The 23,612-nt window shown below is 40.7% G+C and overlaps 1 long non-coding RNA gene across 1 annotated transcript in view; it reads left to right on the forward strand.

Annotated features, from left to right (window-relative positions):
- The first annotated feature begins 21,336 nt into the window (after positions 1–21,336).
- The window catches only part of LOC117532872, a 30,444-nt gene continuing 28,168 nt past the window's right edge, over positions 21,337–23,612 (forward strand). The window contains exons 1-2 of the long non-coding RNA XR_004566939.1: positions 21,337–21,360; positions 21,975–22,133. This is a non-coding gene — a long non-coding RNA (uncharacterized LOC117532872). The remainder of the gene's footprint in view (positions 21,361–21,974; positions 22,134–23,612) is intronic.

Raw genomic sequence — 23,612 nt, forward strand, 5'->3', positions numbered from 1 at the left:
GATGTCAGGTTTCCGACCTCCTCTCTGTACGCCGTCTCGTCGCCGTCGGTGATCAGGCCGATGACTGTTGTGTCGTCTGTGGCATCTAATCTGCTTACTTTCCTTATGGTATGATGTGAGATTCACTTGATATTTTTAGATAAGAACAGTAACCGTTCAATATTTCTGCTCTGAGCAGACTTCAACATTGTTCACTTTGTCAACTGTTTTCAGTCTGTGGTGAAGTTTCTATTAACAGCATGGAGAGTTCAATAAAGCTGAATGCAGTCAGGTAAGAATTCTAGTGCGTAGCAGAGAACCAAACATGCTTTTATCCATGTATTTTTTCTTTTAATGTTTATTTGATTAGCTTTTCTTTTTAATGATGCCATTTTCTTAATGTCTTTCATTTTTTGTAAAGCACTTTGAATTGCCTTGTGTGAAAAGTGCTAATAAACTTGCCTTGCCTAATAGGGGACCCCTTTATTTTATTTGTATATTGGTTTTTTTAACGCTTTTGTTTTGTGTGAAAGGTGCAACACAAGGAAACATGCATTTAACATTTGAGAAAGATAAAAATGTATTGTTAACTTTTTATTTGACTTTTTGTTATTATGTTTTAGAGACACTAAAGTTATTATATTTTCCATTGAGAGGCGTAAGGCATGCTATTGTTATCAAAATAAAAAGATAATTATTGTGTCTGTGTTCTGCTTCTAAATGGCTTACTTACTTCACTTAGAGACTGATAATGGTTATGTTTCATGTGGAACCTACTTGAGCAGGTCTCCCTTGAAAAAGAGATCAATGATCTCAATGGGATACACCTGGATAAATAAAGGTTTGAAATGAAATGGTTTAAAGAGAATGTTTCTGCATTTGGTCCAATGTAATGACATTTGTTTATGTTTTTGAATTTACACACAGACTAACTAGCCTTGGAAATCATGTATATAATATTTGCATTGGTAGAACAAACTTACTTATTTACTTTCATACTAAATATCGAAAGCTGGGTCAAATTTAATAAGAAGACAGTCAAATAGTCTGCTTACCTGCATCCTCAACAATCTATTATTAACAAGGAACCAGGAGCCAAAACATCTACTTATTGGCTAGCATCCAGTGTCTCAAACTGCCCCCTGGACATGTCATTATTTACCCAATTTATATTGCTTTACCCACAGCTTTCCAACCAAGCTCCATTTAATGATGTACTGTATGACACAGTGTCTGCTCTGCCTCCCCCTATAGTCCTCTGATTGGCAGACAGGCACTTAAGAAACCACCATGAGGAAAAACTGCTTGCCTTTTAGAGTCAATTCAGTTTTTCCAAAAACAATATGTACATATATCAGGATGACAAATATCATAAATTGTTCCCACAGCCGGTAAATACTAGAGTGTTATAACAGCAAAGGGACGGTGCAAATGAAGTAAGACTATAAGATAAATAGGTTAACAAATTAAATAAGGGGCAAACACATGTGTGATAAATAAATAGAAAAGCATACAACAATGGTTAAAGTAGGTGCAGTATAAGAACTGTAGCCTATAATAGCAATAATAAAAAAGGTAAGCATTTTTTTAAAGTATATATATTGTGTAGCTTTATGGGTGTCATTAAGAGGAAGTGTTTCTTAAAATATTTTTAAATAATTGTAACCGTAATATTTTATCTGTGAACTGCAAAAAGCGCTTTAGAAATACAATGTATTAATTTTTATATTAATATTATTAACATTATTTATATTTTCATTGTTATAATTATTGTGATTATAATTTGTATAACAATAATCATTATTATTATTATTAATATTATTGTGAAAAAAAAAAGTTAAATCCATTATCATTATTTACATTTTTCTTAAGGTTGTCATGTGATTGCGTAAGTGAATGAGAGATTGTGAGTGTGTGTGTTTGAGGTTTATATGTTGTCTATTGTAGGTGTTCACACTGAAGAAAGGCTTAGATGACACACACACACACACCATGTATACATCACTTCAGGGGACATTACATTGACTTACATGCATTTCCTGGAGACTTATCCTAACCTTAACCATAACCAACACATGCCTAACCCTTACCCTTAACCTTACCCTAACCCTAAACCTAACCAAGTCTTCACCCTAAAATTAATGATTCCCCTCATGGGGACCTCCATTATGTCCCCATAAGGGAGGCGAGTCCCCACACGTGACTGTGTAAACAGATGTAGGTCCACACAAGAATAGTAATGCTAGGCCACACATACACACACACACACACAATGTACTGGGCATAGATCAATATTTCACGTTTCGCTTTGATCTCGTCTGACAGTTAATCATGTGAGGCTTTACTTTGTTAAAGTCCCATTTCAGACAAATATGCTAGATGAGATTTGTGGAATAAAAAGCCCTGTGGGAACTATGGCTGTGCAATTTCCACTGTGGCCTTCTAAATGTGTGTTTGCTGGCCTAATTGGGACTAAATCTTATCAAAATCCTGTAGTTTTAGACTAACTAGAGGTTGCTATGACAACGTGCCAGTAGGTAACAGAGGTCTTAAACACAATTGGAGAAATAAGAAAATATCTACAAGCTGGAGACTACCAAAACCCACTAATGAGCCTCCAAGTGTGTCTTTCTTGTGTAAACTAATTAAAACAATATAAAACTTTGCATTAAAAATGTAAATACTTTAAAACACATTTTTTCTGTACTGTACTTTTATTTTTACTTTAGTACAGGCAAGAGATAAAGGACACAACTTATGATGAGTAAAACAAATTACTCCGTTTGGTCTTTTGTTTTGAATTTGACCATTTATAATATTTTTATAGATTTATTTGTATTAGTTCATTTCAACAGAAAAATCTGTTACACTTTTTCCCTCAAGGTGCATCATTGTTAGAAAAACATCTGGACATCCTGTTTATAACTGTGATGATAAGAAAGCTGAATGATTGCCTCAACAATTATATTTTTTCATTTTAAAGCTGCAAACAGACTCTTGAAGAGAGCTCTTCCATTATTCTGCTGCATCTCCTCACAACTAAGCCCATCACATAATCCAGGCAGCAGAATTGAAGCAAAACTAACCAGATAATTGTTTAGCTTCATCACACGTTGGAGGAATGCAATTTTCTCCTCAAGAACTTTATTGAGTCAGAAGTAAAGAAATATATTGGATTTAGACTCAGAGGCTCAGACCTGCCAAACATCATATTGCACTTTGTGGTGAGATCCTGCAGCACATATCGGATCTTTAGGCAAACAACTGCACTGCAGAGCTTTAAAGAAATAACAGCAATAACAGTACAAAGTTTTTGCCTCGTGTATTTGTGCTGGCTGGATTTGCCCGTTGCCGAAATGTTACTTATATCGAGTGTGAATAAAAAGAAAACGTTGTCCACTGGCTAATATTGACATTTCATTTGGTATGAAACAGCTCATAAGGTGTATGTAATGTAATGTATCATGTAAGCATGTAAACTGTGGGAAATGGTGGAACTCAATATTAAAGAGGCCCTTTTATGCTTTTCCCTTTAGTGTGTTATATAGGTTTCTGTGCATGTAAATCAGGGGTTCTCAAAGTTTTGATGAGTGAGGGCCAATTTAGGTACCCAATATTGGATTGAGGGCCGCCCAAGAAAAAACGGAACACAAAATAATTCCAAAACAAATCCTTTCTTTATTTTACTAACCAATTATACATACAGTATACATTAAGAACTTGCAGAGGACACAAAGTTGGGTTATCTACAGACAGTGACTAGCTAAAATCGCTAGCTAACTCCCGTTTCTGATTCTGATCACTTACAACAGATTTTCCGCTTAACCGCAACTCGCGAGATGCCTAGTTGCCATGCAACCAGTAGTCTAGCAAACTTTCCACAAGCTGTCATTCATAATTTAGGAATGACAACCCAGGGGGCGCAGTTTTACCATTCTTAAATTCCATTCTAATTCTTACTAGATACGAACCATGGAGGATTAAAATATAACGCATGCATTTCAGCGTGTCACATTAACTATCGCGGGCCGCCAGAAACATTGCCGAGGGCCGCCATTGGCCCGTGGGCCGCACTTTGAGAACCCCTGATGTAAATGGTTTGCAAAGGTTGGAACGTTTGGGAATTTCTCTCCCACAAACTCCCCCCCCCCTGCCTGAAATGCCTCCATTAGACTCCTTTGTTTACTTCCGTAACATAGTGACATCACTATATAACAATCGGGCTTCTATTGGCAAGAGCTCCAATGCATTGTGGAGCTCTAGCTAGAGGTGGGACATCTCCAAGCGGGTGACCAATCACAACAGAGCCAGCCAGCTAACCAATCAGAGCAGAATGGGCTCTGGTTTCAGACAGAGGGTGAAAAGAGGTGCTGCAGCACAGGCAGTACGAGAACAATAAAGAGCTTTTTGAACATCAAAGCATGGAAACATATCAAAGTGGAAGCAAATAATTCAAATGAGCATAAAGTTATAGGGCCCCTATTTGCTTTTTAAAAAATCATTTTAAAGTGCAAAAAGAAGTCACAGAACAGTTTGCCTTTGAGAAAGAACATTTCCATCACCGGGAAATGTTTAAGGATTTGGAAACAACAGCACATGTCAGTTTAAGTGTGAATCTTTCAGAATAAAGTCAAATCTATTGGAACAACACTTTTATATTTCTCATTCGGCAACCTTTCAGAGAGTCTAAGTTATAGCTGCAATATAGCAGAATGCAATACAGCCACAAGACATTTAGTTTGAGAAAGTGATACAACTATAAGCTGTAATATTCTGAATCTAGAATTGTAGGCTATAAAGTAATGCCATTTCGGATAGAATATGAGTCACTTTTTTATCCATAAACAACACATGGCGTTTAATAGTATAAGAAAATGAAACAATTAAAGATAAATGTGGGGACAAGTAAAAGGAGACTGAGCACTCCACAGTGGCTGCATGCACACATGGTGAGATCACGAGTGAACAATAGATGGCAGTCTTGCCTTCACTTTATACACACACACACACACACACACACACACACACACACACACACACACACACACACACACACACACACACACACACACACACGTCTTGTCCTACAGGATAATGTTCCCTGAGCTATGAGTGTTTTTCACAAAACACCTGAAAGAGAAAAGGAATTAGGACAATTTTACCCCAAGACAAATGTGAGGATTTAACCAAAGCTGATTAACGCTCAAGTTATTATCCATTCCAAAACTACTAAGACATGCACACACTAACTGAGAGGCAACCTGCAGGCCACAGGCTAATCACACACGGTTTATTCCATGAAGAAATTACTTAGAATTAAACCTTGACTTCTTGTAATTATGAATTCATCGATTTTGAACGGTTGTTTTCTCCAGCATGCAATGTATTTGTATCTGATCACATCTCTTATTACAAATGTTATTCCTATTGATCTAACAGGAGCTGAAATGGTGCTTTGGGAGGCCAAAAAAGGGGAAGGTGTAGCAAAGTTTTGGGTAGTAATTGAGGAGAGAAATCAAGTGGGGGTGAAGAGGAGATAAAAACAGGGCGGGGGGGACAGGAGGAGAAGTATGAAAAGGTGGTGCAGAAGGAAGAAGAAGGTGCAGAAAAAAGGAAGATGGTGCAGGAAACAAAAAGTGTTTAAATAAGTCCAGTTGATTAAAGGCAAGGGGGGGCAGAACTAAGAAGAAGGGAGGAAAGGTGGAAATAAATTGACGTTCAGGAGGACGAGCAGAATAAAGTAAAGGAGGTTATAAAAGGGGAGAAGCAAGCGAAGAGGAAGTGAGATTTTTATGAAAGGAAAAGCGGTAAGCGATAGCAGAAAGGTGCAGAAGAAAAGGAAAGCAGAAAAGAGGTGAACAGGAAGTGCTATAAAAGCAGTAGGAGCTGTAGAAAGAAGAAGAGAGAAAGTACAAAAAACGATGAGGGTGAAGGGGGGGGTGCTAAAAAGGGAAAAAGAGGTGCAGAGAATGGGCAGGTGCGCAGAAGAAAGGATGGTGCTGATAACGAGTCCAAGACAAGGAGGTAATGAAGAGAGAAAAGGTGATGGAGAAAAACATGAGATGCAGGAGAAAATAAAAAAGGTTCAGAGCAAACAGTAAGAAAAATAAATAGGTGCAAAAATGTGAAGGAAGCGATACAAGAGGAACATGCAGAAGAGAGGGAATATAAGGAAGAAGTGCACAGAAGTAAGGGTAGAAAGTGAAAAAGGGAGGAGGTACAATATGTCCAGAAGATAGGGCAGGAGGTGCAAAAGAAGGAAGAAATGCGAGGGAGAGGCAGGAGATGAGAGGATTTGAAAATAAAAAATGAGGTGGAAGGAGAAAAGAGGAGAGCAGATGAGCTTTACAGCAGCTCCACTAATCTGTGTCCGTACGCTCCGCATATGAAACACCAAGTGATGACCGCCGTGATTCACTACTGCTGGCTACCAACCAGCCACTGTGTGTGTGTGTGTGTGTGTGTGTGTGTGTGTGTGTGTGTGTGTGTGTGTGTGTGTGTGTGTGTGTGTGTGTGTGTGTGTGTGTGTGTGTGTGTGTGTGTGTGTGTGTGTGTGTGTGTGTGTGTGAGACTTTCCACTCAGTGCAGAGGGCTCCTTTTAATAGCAGATCTGCTTTGACATGATTCATGACGACCTGCCTCCAGGGGGGGCGCAGGGGACACACGCGCACTCACAAACACTTTAAATGCTTGTGAGTCCACAAAATAGATTTCAATTTTACACAACATGTAAATCCTGCAGGAATCCAGCTTCCCTCGGGGTGCCATTACATGTCGATGCACACACAGAAGAGGAACATGTCTTCTCCTCATGTGAATCCAACAGGCACAGGTGTGTGTGTTGCTTTGTGTCTGTGGTTTATCAGGGCACACATTAATACACACACGCATGGAAAATGTGTATATTGAGGAGGAAACACAGCGCTGTCATCTCACATCTACATCTACAGCAGTGGACCCCGAGCCGCCCAGCCAAGTAGCGACTAATGGAGCTTTGATTGACAGGTAGGGACACACACACTATCCCTGTGACTCACTCAACCACAGCTGTGTGCGTGTGTGTGCGTGCGTGCGTGCGTGTGCAACCCTTTGTCTAATGGAGTCAGTAGGAGCAGGTAGGGTTGAGTACCATCAGTGGAGGATCAAAGGGAGTTGAATGGGGGTTGATCCTTTACTCTGTATTTCTGAGAAGACAGTTTTTTTTAATAAAATTGTTATTGATGGAGCCATATACAGACTTATATTATTTTAATAGTTATCCATTTATTTTATTATTGTTACTTGTTGCATTGCACTCCTCTATAATGTGCAGACCAATACATATAATATACATATTTCACTCGTGTTCTCGTACACTGTAATGACTTCCCTTCATAGATGGCCTTGGTGAATTCATCCTCAATGGTAGGGACATATTTCTAAAAACATTTTCCTCAGATAAAAAAGTGTGTGACTCAGCACTTTCTTTTGCAAATAAAAAACGATTTCAATGCTTAGGCGAGCACTTTATTGGGATAGCAGGAAGTATATATACAATAAATGATATTTCTAAATACTTTAAAGTCTCTACAGTGTCTTAAGTTATGGATAATATACTTAATGTTATGCATCTCCAAAGACTACAGTTTAATTCCATAGCTGCGTCTTAAACTTAAGACTAAAAGCACACACAACAGTGCTCGAGCCTGTGTGGAAAAGACATACATTTGCATAATTTTAATTTCAGCAGGTTGCTAAAGATTCAGCAGTCCTAATTAAACCTCCAAAGTGATTTTATTTTTATTTTTTTGGCTGAGAGTATGTGCATCAACAAACAGAGTTGCTATGTGTAGTAAATGTATATTTTTTTCTCACAGCAGATAAAAAAGCAAACAACTAATTAGTAAACTAATTTAAAATGATCTGAACAAACATGTGATTTCACATTTGAAGTTGAGACGCTACAAGTTCATCAACATTTTAACTAATACATTTATGTGTGTGTAATTAAGGCATTATATTGTGCAATATTAGCTTTTTGCATACATTTCTGAACCAGAAATCTGAACATTGTTGAAATATTACAGTTTATGTTTTTCTTTTTTAATAAAGGAAATGTTTGATGTATATCTGTTTCACAACTTAGAAAATACTGTCAACAGTCATACAAAATGTTCAATTTTACCAAATGTATAGGAATAAGAGGTTGTATTAAACATCATGTCTATTCAAACCCCTCTATTTAAAGCCCTATAGAATACATATAGGAATACAAGTGGAACGTTTGATTAATGTATGTTCTACTGCAGGTCTGAGCATGAGAAAAGAAGTAAAAAATGACGATGTTAGAATTGAAACTCCATGTCCATTATTTGGTGGGAATGCTGTAAAGCAGTGTCTTCATTTCTTTATATTAAAACACTCAGATGCTGTTGGTACCTGTACATGTGGATAGATATGTACATTGTAATCCCTGTAAATGTTGCTGTATGATGTCCTTTTGTTGTTCTGTTGTTCTTGTGGAACCTACTGCTGCAGGTCTCCCTTGAAAAAGAGATCATTGATCTCAATGGGATTTCACCTGGATAAATAAAGGTTTTGAATTGAATTTTGAACTTACACAACACTTTCTGATATTTCCCAGATATTTTGTACATAATGTAATGAAATGTGGAGCACTGCATTGTGGGATTGTTAGCAGAAGGTAACCATGGTCACTTTGTACCAATGTATTGTTTCTTGGGCACTATACGCACGCAATGCATATAATGTTCACAAAGAATCTGGACATTAAAGGTCCCATGACATACTTTTCCGGTTATTACCTGTCCCCTTGTGTGTTATGTAGATTTGTATGCATGTAAACGGTCTGCAAAGTCACAAACCCTCAAAGTACACCCTGTAGCGAGTAAAACACAGAAAAGACGTGTCTATGCTGCCCCAGAACGCCTCGTTGGAGATTTTTCTTTTTCCATTTTTTTCTTCCTGGTCATAGTGACGGAACGCTGCGGAGCTCCGCACACACACACACTCACTCAGCCTTATATTTTCTCAGCCGCCGTGCTGCGCGGAGCTCCGACACACACACACACTCGGAGCTCAGGCTGTGAGTGTGAGTGTGTGCTCAGGCTGAGCTCCGCGGTGTCTCGCTGTCTCGCAAACCCCACGCAGCAACCAGGAAACGACACCAGTAATCCAGCTCACACTGTCCGCTCCTCGAGCGATCTCCCACACCATCCTACTCACCTGCCTATCTGACATCTGTAGATCTGTTCGTTGTTCTCGAGTCCAGGAAGAAGTTAAAATGAGACAATGTAGTCCCGTAAAAGTTCAAATGGGTACTTTAATGAAGTAACGTGGTTTTGAAACAGACGGAGTAAAACAAAACACAGCGCCGTGTCGGGAAGGAGGAAGAAGAGAGGTCGATTCTCCGTGCAGAGTCTGTGGCTGTGTCTCAATTCAGGGGTTGCATCCTTAGAAGGGTGCATTCTTATACCGCACACGTCACTTCCGCCGAAAAAAGGCTGTCCCAATTTTAAAAAAAGACGAGTCTCCTCTGAATGCGGCCCACGAATGCAGCCTACTTTTCCCCAATTTGAAGGATACATCTGATGTACACTCCGCGGCCTACCATATCCCAGGGTGCAATGCGCGCAGGGAAGAGGGAGTTTTTTTCAAATTAAATGGCTTCCGGTCTCCCAGCAGAGTGGATTTAAAAGCAGCAGCGAGCGGAGGAATCACTAATAAATGTGAGTATTGGGTTTTAACTTACTTTAAATGAACTGACGTCACACACGTCAAACCCAAAGTGCATTTCAACGTACATTTTCGTTAAATAATACGGATACATATGTGACGCTAACTAGCTAGCTGGACGTACTGCACTGTTGTTTACACTTATTTTTTAATTCAATTCAGACGTTTATTAAAGTCATACAGAGATCTTGGCTCTGTTATAGATAAGTTATACTTTATATTACATACATAGACCAAAGTGAAAACATTTAGACCGGTATAGCCTACAGTACGGTGGGATTTATAAAATGCTACCCTGACGTCTGCTGTTAGCTTTATTTATTTTTCTGACATGTTCCAATGTTTTACTATTTATTAAACTTTGGGACAAAATTACAACCTTTTTATTCAGCTCATGCTGCTTTGAGGTAGGGCTAAAAGAAAAGCCTATTTTAAATATTTCCACCAGATTTGATCATCTTTTATTTAGGTTAAAGTGTATTTAATTTATCCTGATCCCATAATAATAAGACAATCACAAATAGACAGCATCCTTTAGCTTAATGTTAGTTTGTGCTGTCAAAGGGATGCACGTGTGACTGTCATTTCTTCTCTTTAGTTTTTTTAAAACCAGAACAGTACATCATTTTAAATTATCCCTTAAGGATTGTTTGTCTGAAATGCTTAGTTACATTTTGCAATAATACTTTTGCAACCCTGTGTTTAATATGATTAATTCACTTTTTTCTTTTTCTCTTTTTTTTCTCTGTAATTAGGACAATTCTGGAGAAATGGATCTGCTGGAGAAGGACCCCTAATCTGAAAAGTGCACAGCGGATCATCAGGACAGAGCTGCCATCCACCTGGACCCCCGAGGTGCTGGAGAAGGACTCCTAACCCCAGCGGATCATCAGGACAGAGCTGCCATCCACCTGGACCCCCGAGGTGCTAGAGAAAGCAAAACGGCGATCAGGAGCATCCTCCACCCAGACCTCTGCTTACTGCCGTCCTACAGACTTGTGTCTTACTTTCAGAATTTGATTTTGTATGTGTCCTTTCTTATAATAGATATCTAACGATTATAGCTTGAGTCTATCTGATTCCCCAAACAGCTGCTTCTATATACGTGCTGCACATATAATACAAATAAACAACTCCATAAACACACTTTTGATGATATTTGTGTTACTGCCGATGATGTTAAATAACATGATTGATTTCCTCTGTCTCAATGATGAAAGTTATAATAATAGAACACATGAAGCTGCAGAGAGAGGATGGATATATTCTTACCTCTACTTTGTGATAAGATGAAAATACAATATTAAATTGTAATTGTTAAACACATTTCATTTACTGAGGTTTTAAAGATTATTTACAACATGTGTACATAAGCAGTGGAATAATAGGGTATCTCTAGGTCATTAAACTGTCTGTTTAATTTTATTAATACAAGAAATAGGTCATAGAAAATGTTTAATTGTGTATTTCAGCAGAGCGGGGGGAGGCACGGTGCTGCTGGACCTGGAGGTGCTGATGTCAGTGGGACATCATCTGGGCAGGTTTAGGGGAAGAAGGAGAATATAAACTGTTATAATCACAGCTATTAAGATTAGAACACTAATATTGTTAACAATCAATCTATACAACATGCTTTTGTTCATTAAAAAAACATATTGTTTTATTAGTACAGAAAAATTAAGACTTATTTTAAATATATGAAATAATATGATTAAATTACATCAGCTATATATAATGTACTTGTTAACTTACTAATGTAACATTACTGGGGGCTAAAAAAACAGCTTCATCTTATGTATCTGGCCATGGTTCTCTTTATTTAATCTCCGACGGTGATCTCCAAAAAATGTAAAAGTAAAGTTTCTGGATCCTTTTCAGCTAATTTGCTAGCAGGCTGCTGGAGCAACGCAACCGAACAGCGCGTATCACGTGACGTAAATACGAAGCGCTCCGTAGGCTAGACCGTCTCATTTCGTAGGCCGCTCGGTCCAGCCTACGCGGTCTCGTCGGCCGCATCCTGCGTCGACCGCGTAGGCTGCGTACGTCGAAGGATACAACCCCTGAATTGAGACACGGGCCCCTTCTCACTTCTCTTATTTTTCATTTCCTCACTCCTCGGTCTCGGTCTCACCGGAAGTTGATTTGTCTGCGCCATCTTGAGTACCGTCCCAATGGCCTTATTTCTGCCAGAGGACCGAGGAGCGAGGAGCGATAATGGAGGAGCTATAATCGAGGAACCACCAGACCATCCTCCGATGAAATCCTCAGATACTCGCCCCGCCCCCTTACTGTGTATCGCTCACTGATTGGACGATGCAGTGCATGCACTGATCTGATGCTTCTTGACATGAGAGCAGTTTCCCAGAAGAGTGAAGAAAATACATGAACCTCACGGCAAGGGCGCCGGAAGCGGGGGGCCAGGGGGCCATTGGCCCCCCCACTTTACGGCCCTGCCCCACATTTTCGCAGCAGCGGATGCCGCGGAACCCTGTACACATCCCGTTTCAATAATTCCCCTCTTCTCTAAAGTCGCATCTAAAAAGAACGCCATCTGATCTAGCTGTGTATATTTTGTTATTGTTGATTGTTATATTCAATCTCATTAGCTACAGGCATTTTTGAAGCTTGTAAAGGGAATAACACAGCTCGCCTCTCACTCGCCACTCTGCTCTTCTACAGCGCCGCTTCCCCTCCCTCCGCTGACATTATGAATGTAAGGCATAGTAATCATAGATAACACCGCAGGGTCCGTTACAGTTTGTTTTCTTCTGATTTCAAATAAACAAAGTCTTGGCTTTAAGAATATTAAACTTGTTTCGGCAAATTCAGATGATAAATACAGCTTTGAAGCTTTTAACGGCATAATTACAAGCGGAGAACGAAGTACTTTGACGTCACAGCAAGCATAACAACAGCCGGTGTTTCTCCTGAAAGTTTTCCCCGGGAAACAAACGCTAAAATACACAAACACACACACGTGGTATACACGCACACACTCGCGAGCTCCCCCCAGACCAGTAATCCAAACGAAAATATCTTCCCTCCGTACTACTTCGATCATTTGTTCCGCTAATAATCAATCAGATCGATCCAGAGAAGAGGAAACTTTAAGGCCTTTTTCTCAAAATGATGACTCGGTGACAGTCATTATATAATGTGATATATTTTGCTTAATATAGTACAAAAACAATCCTGATATCATTAGAAAGCTATGAATCTCCTCTTTCCAACAGTGTATACAACTCAAAATGTGTCTTCGGATCAATGCGACTGATTTCGATGGAGCAGCAGGTCACTTTGCATTAGGTAAAATACAGCAGGCAGACATAACAGGAAGAATATGTACATTTTAATCCAATCAAATAGGACATTGTCACACCATTCAAATGTATCCATGTACATTACAACCAATAACAAAGCTTAGATGTGTTTATTTGTTACGTTGTTTACGTTATGTGTTACGTTGTTCAGTGTGTGTCAGCCGTTAACCTAGATAGATAAACTTGCAAACATGTCAGAAGAACCGGCGCATAAGAAAACAAAATACAGTCAAACTAAGCTGAAATTCAACAACTTGAATGTCACATCCCTGACATCCACAACTCCGGAGCCTGGTCCTTCAACCATAGAACCAGCGCAACCAGATGAACCCCAGCAGCAGCTCTGCGGCCGCAGAGGCTGTCAAAACCGCCGCCGCCGGCATCGTTGAACCGAAACAGGCTGGTCCCGACTGCATGGAGGTTTGTTGTCGGGACATTGTGATGGGCAAATAAAAGCTTATTTGGGCAAAGAGAAGGTACTTCAATGCAGAATGGTACAAAAACAGAGAGTGGTTATTTATTTGCAAAACCACTAAACGAGCCTTCTGTGAAATATGCAGATGTGATGCTGTCAAACGGCTTGTAACTTTCTCCAAATGTGGAGATGACAGCTTTGTAAATACCGAGTTAATAACTGGAACTTTTCACAGAGCTTACTTCAGTCAAACACCAGTCAACATTCAGCTTGTCAAACAAGAGCGTAGCAGGAAAAAAGAAGAGATGGAATGAGCAACTGCGCTGTCATATATGTGGGCTGGTCTGTATAGTTTAATGTACAGGAAAGGAGTGAGCAGAGGGTTGAGTTGTCCATTCTTGTTCTGTTTTCTCTGACTATCTTCCTCCTGAAGACCCTCTCAGACTTTCATTTGCTCGCGCTACTAAAGAGACACGTTACCATGGAAACCAAACAATGGTGTAGCTGTATTGAAGTCCGAGTGGAAACAGTAACATTTGGTGCGTTATGTTAGAATCAAACAAATCAGATTTAGTCAGAAATCGGGAGAAATGCGGGATAAATATGACCCCGGGAGGAAAACGGGAGTCTCCCGCGAAAATCGTGAGGGTTGGCAAGTAGGCTATGTCACATACACACGCACTTTTTGCCCCCCCCACTTCTGAAATGAATCCGGCGCCGCTGCCTGGGAGTCACTGCTCAGTTTATACCGTGTTTTTTTTCAATTCATGTTTCATTTAGTTACAAATATGTGATATATCTGAACAACAAAGTGGTCAAAAATCATTTTATTCATTTATTGTAAAACATTTCATGATCGCTTTTTTTGTTTTACATTTTCATTTATTGTCATTTCCATTCAGTCAGTCATTAAGTGCTATTAAAATGTTAATGTGCTACATATCCACACAAACAAACAAAGTGTGCAATCCAATGAATGTTAATCTAACTGGGTTTTGATAGATAACATATCTCTTTTTCTTCTCTCAATTATTGTATTTCTAATGTGCACTCTAATCAATATTAATACAACTATTGTTCGCTTATACATTTTAAGAATGGCGTTTATTTTTTTTGAGAATGAGTTCTTATTTTATTTGTATTTATTTGGGTCTACAACAGATGATACAAATGTTAGTGTCAGTAAATGTGTACTAACAGAGGCGGGGACAGAGCTGCTGTCAGACGATCAGCTGTGCAGCGTCATCACAAACGGACGTCGCTTCACGTGACGCTCCGGAGGAAAGCACGTCCCATTGCTCTTAAAACTAATTTCCCTGCTTCTCGTGGTTTCCTTGCGTCTCTCCATGCTTCCCTGGTGGGAGGGACTAGTCGCAGGGAAACGACGCAAGTGAGGGACGCAAGGAATCCATTTAACCGAAGTGAGAAGGACCCACGGCCTGTATATCGGATTCCTGGCTCCTCCTCTCATTGGCTGCTTCGACGAGGGGGGGGGGGGTCTTCCTCCACTCGTTCTTCTGTGTCTGATATCGCGTAAATAAGAGGATTTAGATGTTTATTGTATAACTCCACATACCTTTTCTCCTCGTATTCTCATTCATGACTTTTTATTTAATGCATTTTAACGACTATAATCATTGTTAACGTGTAGCCGGAAGTGATGTCATGTAACCGACGGGGTTGTCCTTCAATAAAGCTTTTCAAAATAAAACTGTACTTTCCTTTAATATTCAGCAATTGACATTTGCCACATGCTAATGCTAACCGGAAATGAAGTATTTTCAGAATAATAACAGTTTTAAGTTTACAGTAAATTTAATCTAAATTACGCCATATGAACATTGATTTTAATTTCTTTCACCTCCTAGGTGTCACTGGCACAGCCATATCCTGGTTCACATCCTACCTCCATAACAGGGAACACAGTTTGTAACCATTAATGGCTCAAATTCACCCCCGGCCCCAGTCAATCACGGTGTACCCCAGGGTTATGTGCTTGGCCCCCTCCTGTTCACCATTTACATGCTCCCCCTTCGGCCAGATCATCCGCCATCATGGACTCAATTTCCACTGCAATGCTGATGATACCCAATTATATCTCAGCACTACTCCATCCTCCCAGCTCCCCCCCCAGTCTCTCGACAACTGCCTGCACGACACAAAAACCTGGATGTCGTCCAACTATCTCAAACTCAACACCAGGAAAACAGAGCTCATTGTGGCACCCAAGGCGCTGCTCCGGAAGGTTGGTGACTTCATCCTTGAGGTTGACGGCTGCTCCATCTCCCCATCTCCTGAAGCCCGCAACCTGGGTGTCATCTTTGACTCCACCCTTTCCTTCCACTCCCACATCAAGTCTGTTACCAAATCGACCTTTTTCCATCTAAGGAACGTTGCCCGACTCCGACCGTCACTCTCGGAGTCGGTTTGCAGAAACCCTAGTCCATGCTTTCGTCACCTCCCGCTTGGACTACTGCAATGGTGTCCTGTTTGGGGTCCCCAAAAAAAACCTGGACAGTTCAAAACTGTGCTGCTAGAGTACTCACACACACACAAAGTCGTGGCAGCACATCACTCCCACCCTCATCCACAGGGCCGCCCCTGGCCAACTTGGGGCCCCAAGCGACATTGTGAGATGAGCCCCCCCCCCCCCCCCCCCCCCCAACCGACAGGAGTGAAAAAAAACGTTTTGGAAACAAAATAGGCTACTTTGCAAATATAATTCCTGTTTATTATTATTATCAACAGAGTTACTTTTGTATACAGTGAGGTAAATGGTAAATGTGCATGTCGTTCAGTATAGGTTTACAGGTGAATACGTCTGCATTTCCTGCCAAATACTAGCCTCAGAAAGATTAAAATATAATTAATGCAAATAAACTACTTCTACTAATAATCATAATCAATTCAATAATATAAATACTATATTATTTTATTATAATATAGTTGTCATATAGTCAAGACAAAACATGCTTATAACGCTCAAAAACTGATATTTCTTAAATCTGTATTCAAACGTAGTTCCCTCTGTCAGCAATGAATCAACAACTACACACACATTTCTATCAGTATTTCTCTGTGTTGTGGTTGACATGATGATGACTGTTAGGAGTTAAGGGGAGAGGCTGAGCATCACCATGATGATGACTGTTAGCAGTTAAGGGGAGAGGCTGAGCATCACCATGAAATGTGCAAATTGACATAAAAATGAATGAAAGGGGAAAAAATGCTCCATGTTTTTTAGGCTGTAAACTTTAACTGTTTTGTAAGCCAACTAAACAGACAGTGTATCACTCTTCCTCCTGTACATTAGCAGATCAAAGGCATAACATACTTGAATGAATGTTAAACAAAGAATGCTGGAAATAACTGCATCTCCATTAGCCTATATGCTATGCAGAGACTGCCTTCTTCATGTCGTGAATGGCAATTGGCAATTTGTCTTATACAACATTCACAAGTTGTACATTTGACTCATACAATAACCCACCTTCGAGTGATGCTCTAGTTTCTTCATGTTTTATTTTTTTCCCCTCTTGCTTGCGCCGGACTGAAACTGTCTTTTCACCGACATCTCTTCACCTGCACTAGTGGCCGTATCAAAGCCGTGATTGGTCAGATGTTGATTCATTGCAACGGTGTCGGGTTACAGACATGCTCCCCTTGTCACCTCACTCTCGCGGGGGGTGCGCAGAGAACGGAGCGGAGAACTGCGCACAGCAGCTGAGGACCTCTGGGCGGGGCCCCCTGCGCAAGGCGGGGCCCCATGCAGCCTGCGTGATTGGCCTGTAGGGAGGGGCGGCCCTGCTCATCCACCTCCACTGGCTGCCGGTCAAGTCCCGCAGAACTTACAAAATCCTCCTCCTTACCTACAAGTCCCTCCATGCCCATGCCCCCAAGTACCTATCGGACATCCTTCGCCCACATGCCCCACCCCGGAACCTGTGGTCTTCAGACTCCGGCCTGCTTACCACTCCCCGCACCAACCTGCGAACCTTCGGGGACAGAGCCTTCAGTGTGGCAGCCCCCACCCTCTGGAACGCTCTCCCTGCAGAGATCCGCAACATCCCCACGCTTGACGCCTTCAAAAGGGCCCTCAGGTCCCACCTGTTTGCGAAGGCCCCTAATCTATTTGTTGTTTGTCTGACTGCCTTTTGTTATGTTTGTTTCTCCTCCTGTTCTTCTCTGTAAAGCGACCTTGGGTCTCATGAAAGGCGCTATATAAATCCAAGCTATTATTATTATTATTAAAGGGCGGAGCAGCGAGCCCCGCAACGTCCCGCCAACACGGCACCCAGACCCCACGCAGCATTCTCATCTGTTTGTCATTACTGGTGTCATTTTCTGGTTGCTAACAAACGCCATTGTAACACATAATCACTGATGTCCGCTGTAACGGTGGTTGACTAATCAGAACAGTGTGGGCGAGCTGACCAATCAGAGCACAGTGGGCTCAGAGGGAGGGGGGGGGGGGGGGGGCAGGAGCTCCAACAAGCCGTTTAGGACAGAGAGTGAATACACATACTATACACAGAGATGCTGTATGAGAAAACCAATGTGATTTTGGAACATTGAACAATGTAAATCTATTCTATTCGAGACCTCAACAATGGAATTATGATCAGCAGAAATGGCCATGTAATGGGACCTTTAAAAATAATATGGCTAACAGAAACTCCTGTTGCTGTTTACAGACAACAGAGGGAATGGTGCACTTCTGGCCACGTGATCAGTGATGTCCCGGCAGGTGTTTCCAATCAGCCACCTAATCAAAAACACCTGCTGTGATACAGGACTGCAAAGCTGCTCCTGACAGCAGAAACACATAAACTGATACATTACTAAGGGCGTTCAGGAGCAATAGTTTGAGTAGGAGTCCCTGCAGTAGCTACAGCAGTAGTCATTTAGTTAATTCTGCCTTCCAGATGCAGTGGAAGCACAGCAGCCATATTTTTATTTACTGGACAAGAGCTCTACTGTTGGGTTGGGATTTAAATGAGCAGAAAAGATACTGCATGTGGCACAGAGGAAGATATCTTCAGGCTGAGACAGAAGGTTCGAGTCCACAAACACAACAACAACAACAACAAAAACACACACACCTGTTTGTATAAGAGAAAGGGAACAATGCAGCCATGTTCATTATTTAAGCTAGCAATTTTCAGCTTGAACATGTGTGGTTAGCTTGTAGGCTAATAGCAGACATTTCAGTTGCTAACGTTAGCATATCCGATAGCAAATTATTGGACATTGTGAGGGCTGCAGCTATTTCTGTCCACTTATTTTTCCTTTTCATTCGTTTGTATAAATAGAAGGACGAAGTGTCTTGTTCACTATCCAACTCCACCAGATTCTCCATCTTTACAGTCTACCTGCTTTGCTACCTCCTGTTTTGGGCTGGAGAGGGCCTACCTAGCAAGCCAGGAATCTTCAGCCTAAACGTATGAGTGCTGCAGCCATTTCGGTCCACTTTGGTCTTGTTTTGAATGTTGTACAAATGGAAGACTGTGTCTTGTTCACTAAAAAACTACAAGTTTCTCCGTATTTACTATCTACCTGCTTTCCTGCTTCCTGTTTGGTGCTGGAGAGGGCATACCTCATTGTTGTTGACCATTTTCAAGACATTCAAGGGAACTATTGGCATTAGCCAAGACTAAAAATATAAAATGCGTTTCCTAATCGCCATTGTTTAGAGCCTCTGTGAATAATACACATTTTTTTGTAAAAGAGTATCAGTAAAACACTGCACTTTTAAAATATACTATCATTCTTCCTTTTAGTGCCATGTTCAGTTAAATTAAAAGAAAATGTAATATAATTTCCTTTTTTTTAATATTCAACAAGAAAAGTGTCAGAACCAAGTACATCTCTGTTTATTTATTGCAATATGCAACAATGTTTTTGCATGTTTTCCTTCATATCTAGCAGTTTCTAAGTCAAACATGTTTGGTTTTATTTGAATGTCAAAACTATCCTGACTTAAGACTGCTCGGACTCAATTGACCACCTTGCGCCAAACAATTGGTGTCAGGCCAGTACGAGTGTGCAACGGTATACACTGGGTGTCCTACCTGAACTATTAAACTAATCCTGTCCGGGAATTCAGATTTTCTGTACCCTGTTTTGGCCCATTGTGATCTGACCAAATCCAGCAAGTGGTTCCAGCTTTGAAGAGCAGTCTAACAATGCATCCTCTTGTTTGGTGCTAGCAGCTGCTGTTGTATTTGTCTTGGCAGTCATCTGAGGTTTAGGGAGGTTGCAGAGCTGCAAAGTTTCCAGTGTCCCAATGTCATGCAGGGTGTGCTTTCTGTGTGTTTGAGTTTGAAACGTCTGACTCCGATTGCAGTATGGTTGATGATGGGGATGGCAGAATGGTATGGCAGCTATGTAAAGTCTCAGGATTTTAGCTTTTTCCAGCATTAAGTTGTCTTTTTGCATTTCCGTCCAAAATTGTGTAGAAATCGTTGTCAGTGCTGAACTTGCTACAGACTGTCTTCATGTCTTGCCTTCCAGCTTTCCCTCCTCACAACCTTTTCCTGCATTAATTTCAGGGTCACTCTGGTGTAAATGGAGCATTGTTCCAGAAGGGGAAGGCGAGCTTTGCAGACAGGATTATCTGTTGGTGTTGAGCCGTGGGATTCAGTTCCTTCTGGATTATGAGCTGGTCAGCGAGCTGCAACACTAAGCTTGTTATTATTGTTTTGGGAGAAGGAGACTGAGTTCTAAGAGGAAAACGTAGAGGAAATGAGGATATAAAGTTTGGAAGACTAAAAAGTGTAAAATCCAGGCCACATATTAAATGATTAAGTGTATTTGGAAGGAAGGACAAAGATGAGTAACGGCAGAAGGATAGAAAATCACTGCATCTGCAAAAACGGTCGTCGGACGCTGGTTTTAATGGAGAGGAGGAAAACATGCTTAGGTGTGCTTTTTCTACAAGCAGTACTGAGATAGGAAACCTGAGGAAAAAGATCAGTGGTGTCCTTTTAGGCAGCAGACATCCTAAGAAAGGCACACTGTCAGACAGACAAACAGGAACTTGACTCCAAAAGGGTCAGGAGCTGATCCCACTGTCTTTCTTTGGAGAACGGACCAGAACATTGCACCATTCTATATATTGACACAGCTCTGTGTCAGAATATCGAAGCAATGCTTGTTTATTCTGTATGGCTCTGTTGCATTTCTTTTTCTTATAAGACTGGCTCTTAAGCAGGTGCTTACACTAGACATGTCACCTTGGTTCCATGTCTCAAGCAAGTATAAATTCATTCTTTTTGGCAGGTCAACTCACAGGTTATGTCAACTTGAGTCCTTAGTTAAGGCAAGTCAAATGTCAAATCACTAACAGCCAGACTGCAACGTAATCAAACAAGAAACACATACTGTATATATTTAGTTATGTATTGTATTGAGTCCTGTTGAAAAGAGCTTTACTTACAAAGCAGTCATCTAACAATAACAAGGCCATTCTGAGTTTGTGCTCACTATACTGGCTAACGGTCATTACTGGTAAAGTTTACAAATGTAGCTTATAGCATTTTTGAGATCCACAAATTGTGATGTTTACACATTTTTAAGCTTTACAACTGTATTTGTACTTCTCATTCCAAACTATTCAAATCCTGACGCACAGTCTGTCAGGATTCTCATGTTTTGTCACGTTTGTAGTTTTGTATGTCTGGTTATGGGTATTTTCCTCCTTGTATATTCTCTGGTCCTTTTCCCTGTGTTTTCCTCCTGTCATTAGTTTCCCTGGTGTGTCTAGTTGTCTGATTGTGTTCACCTGTGGCCCTTGTGTTTCTCCTCCCCTGCCCGGCTGTTTCTCGTCTTGTGATTACCCCTCCCTGTATTTAGTCTGTTCTCTTCCTGTGTTCTGTGTTGGTTCGTCTTTTGTTTGTGACTAAGTCTCCGGTGAGTGTTCTGTTTTGTCTTTATTAGTATCCGGTAGCCTTGAAATAAAGGAATTTTCAGTTTAAATCTGCATTTGGGTCCTGCCTGCTTCACACACCGCAACAGAGTCCAAGTCTTAAACGTGAATTAAATCCTGGTTGTTACAGATTAAAATGCAACCACAATCCAACTGAAAATGCTCTCATCAACAAAGCTGCTGAGCCCAATCACAAAGTAATGTCCATTAAAGGGTGATGCGCAGGATTTGAGCATCATCAGATCTTTAGATTGAACTAATTCATTTTTTTAAATTTTTGTTTGGTTTTTGGCTATCTTTAGGGGGTATTTAAGGATTGAGGTAGGCTAGCTACCAAAATGCTCTCCCTATATGTTCACAAAATAAATTACAGCTGGTTAATGTTGATCATTCACTCAAAAGCTGGACCCTCTGTGCGCTTCACTGAAATCCAGCTACAGATTCAACAATGCCATGAGAGGGGAAATGACCAGTTTGGTTGTATAATAATGAGAAATAAATGTAAAAAAAAATGACCTATCTTTTAATGCAATTTCTATACACCTAATGTTTCCTGAATGACTGGTCTGCTGGTTGATTCCTCTTCCCATCTCCTCAGCCTGTCAGCGTTTTGACTGGGGCTGCTCCAGGTACTGTACCCTGCTGACACTGATGGTTGCACAGTGCATATCCCATGCACTCAGGCTGAAAACTCAACCTGGCATTTTCCTGGAGCTGGATTGGAGAAAGGGGAGACGGAGCACTCTCGCACTGACAGGTAGGTCCAGAGCCTTACTCACGACACAGCCATATCAAGGAAACCAGTGGCCGTAAAAATCCCCAGGATCTAATGCTGCCTGGAAACAATTATGGCGAAATGTATTCTCGGTCTTCCCTCTAAACCACCGGTGTCCAGAGTTCCTCTTGCATCACACAATACTTTCCTTTGGTGGAATGTAAGCATGGGACTACACACTGCTTGGATTATACTAAAACATTCTCTTGGATAGCAAAAGTATTTGATTTACAACTTACTTTGTACTCAACAAGTCATAAAACTAGGGAGGCAGCACTGGAAGAGTAAGTGCACTAACAGCAGAAACGTTTTTTTTTTCTCCTCTGAATTTTACAATCAAGTTATTTCAGCTTTTGAGATAATTTTAAGGTGGTATCTGCAGGGTTGCCAAGTACCTCAAACCTTATATAGCTGTACCCAGGATTTCCTCTGTTGTTTAATGGTGCCCAATAGGATGAGTGGTATGAGTCATCTGTCCACTTGTATTTCCTTCCTGTTTTCCACCTTTTCATTCTGCCAGTCCCCTGTGTTCATCTCTTCATCTTATGTCTCAGTGATGTCCTCACCTCACCCTACATCTTCTCTGTCCTCAAGTCATTTCCTCCCATTTTATACATTCACTCCAACCTCACCCATTCCTTATTCCCTGGTGTCCTTCACTCCTGTGTTCTGCCTCTTTCGGCCCTACGTGTTTCTGGATTAATCACATCATCTCCATCTCGCCACGGGGGAAATCCCCGACGCTACTCCTCACTTCATCTGGAATTAATGCAGGGGAAGGGTATGAGATCCTGAGAATGGATAGTCAGGCCACTTGGAGAAGATACAGAGGCAGAAGTAAATGTATTCTTTACATTAGATATTTACAACCAGGTTGAATGATGCCGAGTAAAAAAAAAGCTGAAGCTGTTTGTTTTTTGTATATTGGGATTTCACTTTGAATTAGAGGTAGTGGTGGAAAGAAGACAGATGCGTAGGTAATGAGTTCAAGGTGTGAAAGAAGGTCTGACAGATTAAAAGAAAGGAAGATGAATGTTATTAAAAAGGATGGTTGAGATTAATGTAGAAAAATAATGCAAAAGGAACTTTTTAGTCAAGCAGCCCTTAAATTTTTAGGTATTATAGCTATGATGTTTTTAATTATGATCCCTAAAAGAAGGAGACCAAGAGAGAGAAACAGTGAAGCAGAGAAGAAGACGAAGACAAGGGCAGTCTGCTTCCTTTGGTCAGGACCAGTGGTGTAGTGGGCGTTGGACGCGGGGGTACGCCGTACCCCCGCTTATTTGGTGCATGATCTTTTTTTTTAAGTCTAATAAATATAAAATCATTGCCAGTGTTATCAGTTGCAAGTGTGTATTTGTTGTAATAATGACGAAAACATAATACATTTCACAGTAATTATAATAAAAAATAAAAACGATTTCCTTAAAAAAGTACGATTCATCATCACGCTCGTGACCT

Source organism: Gymnodraco acuticeps, unplaced genomic scaffold (genome assembly GCF_902827175.1).
Source record: "Gymnodraco acuticeps unplaced genomic scaffold, fGymAcu1.1, whole genome shotgun sequence".
Lineage (NCBI taxonomy): Eukaryota > Metazoa > Chordata > Actinopteri > Perciformes > Bathydraconidae > Gymnodraco > Gymnodraco acuticeps.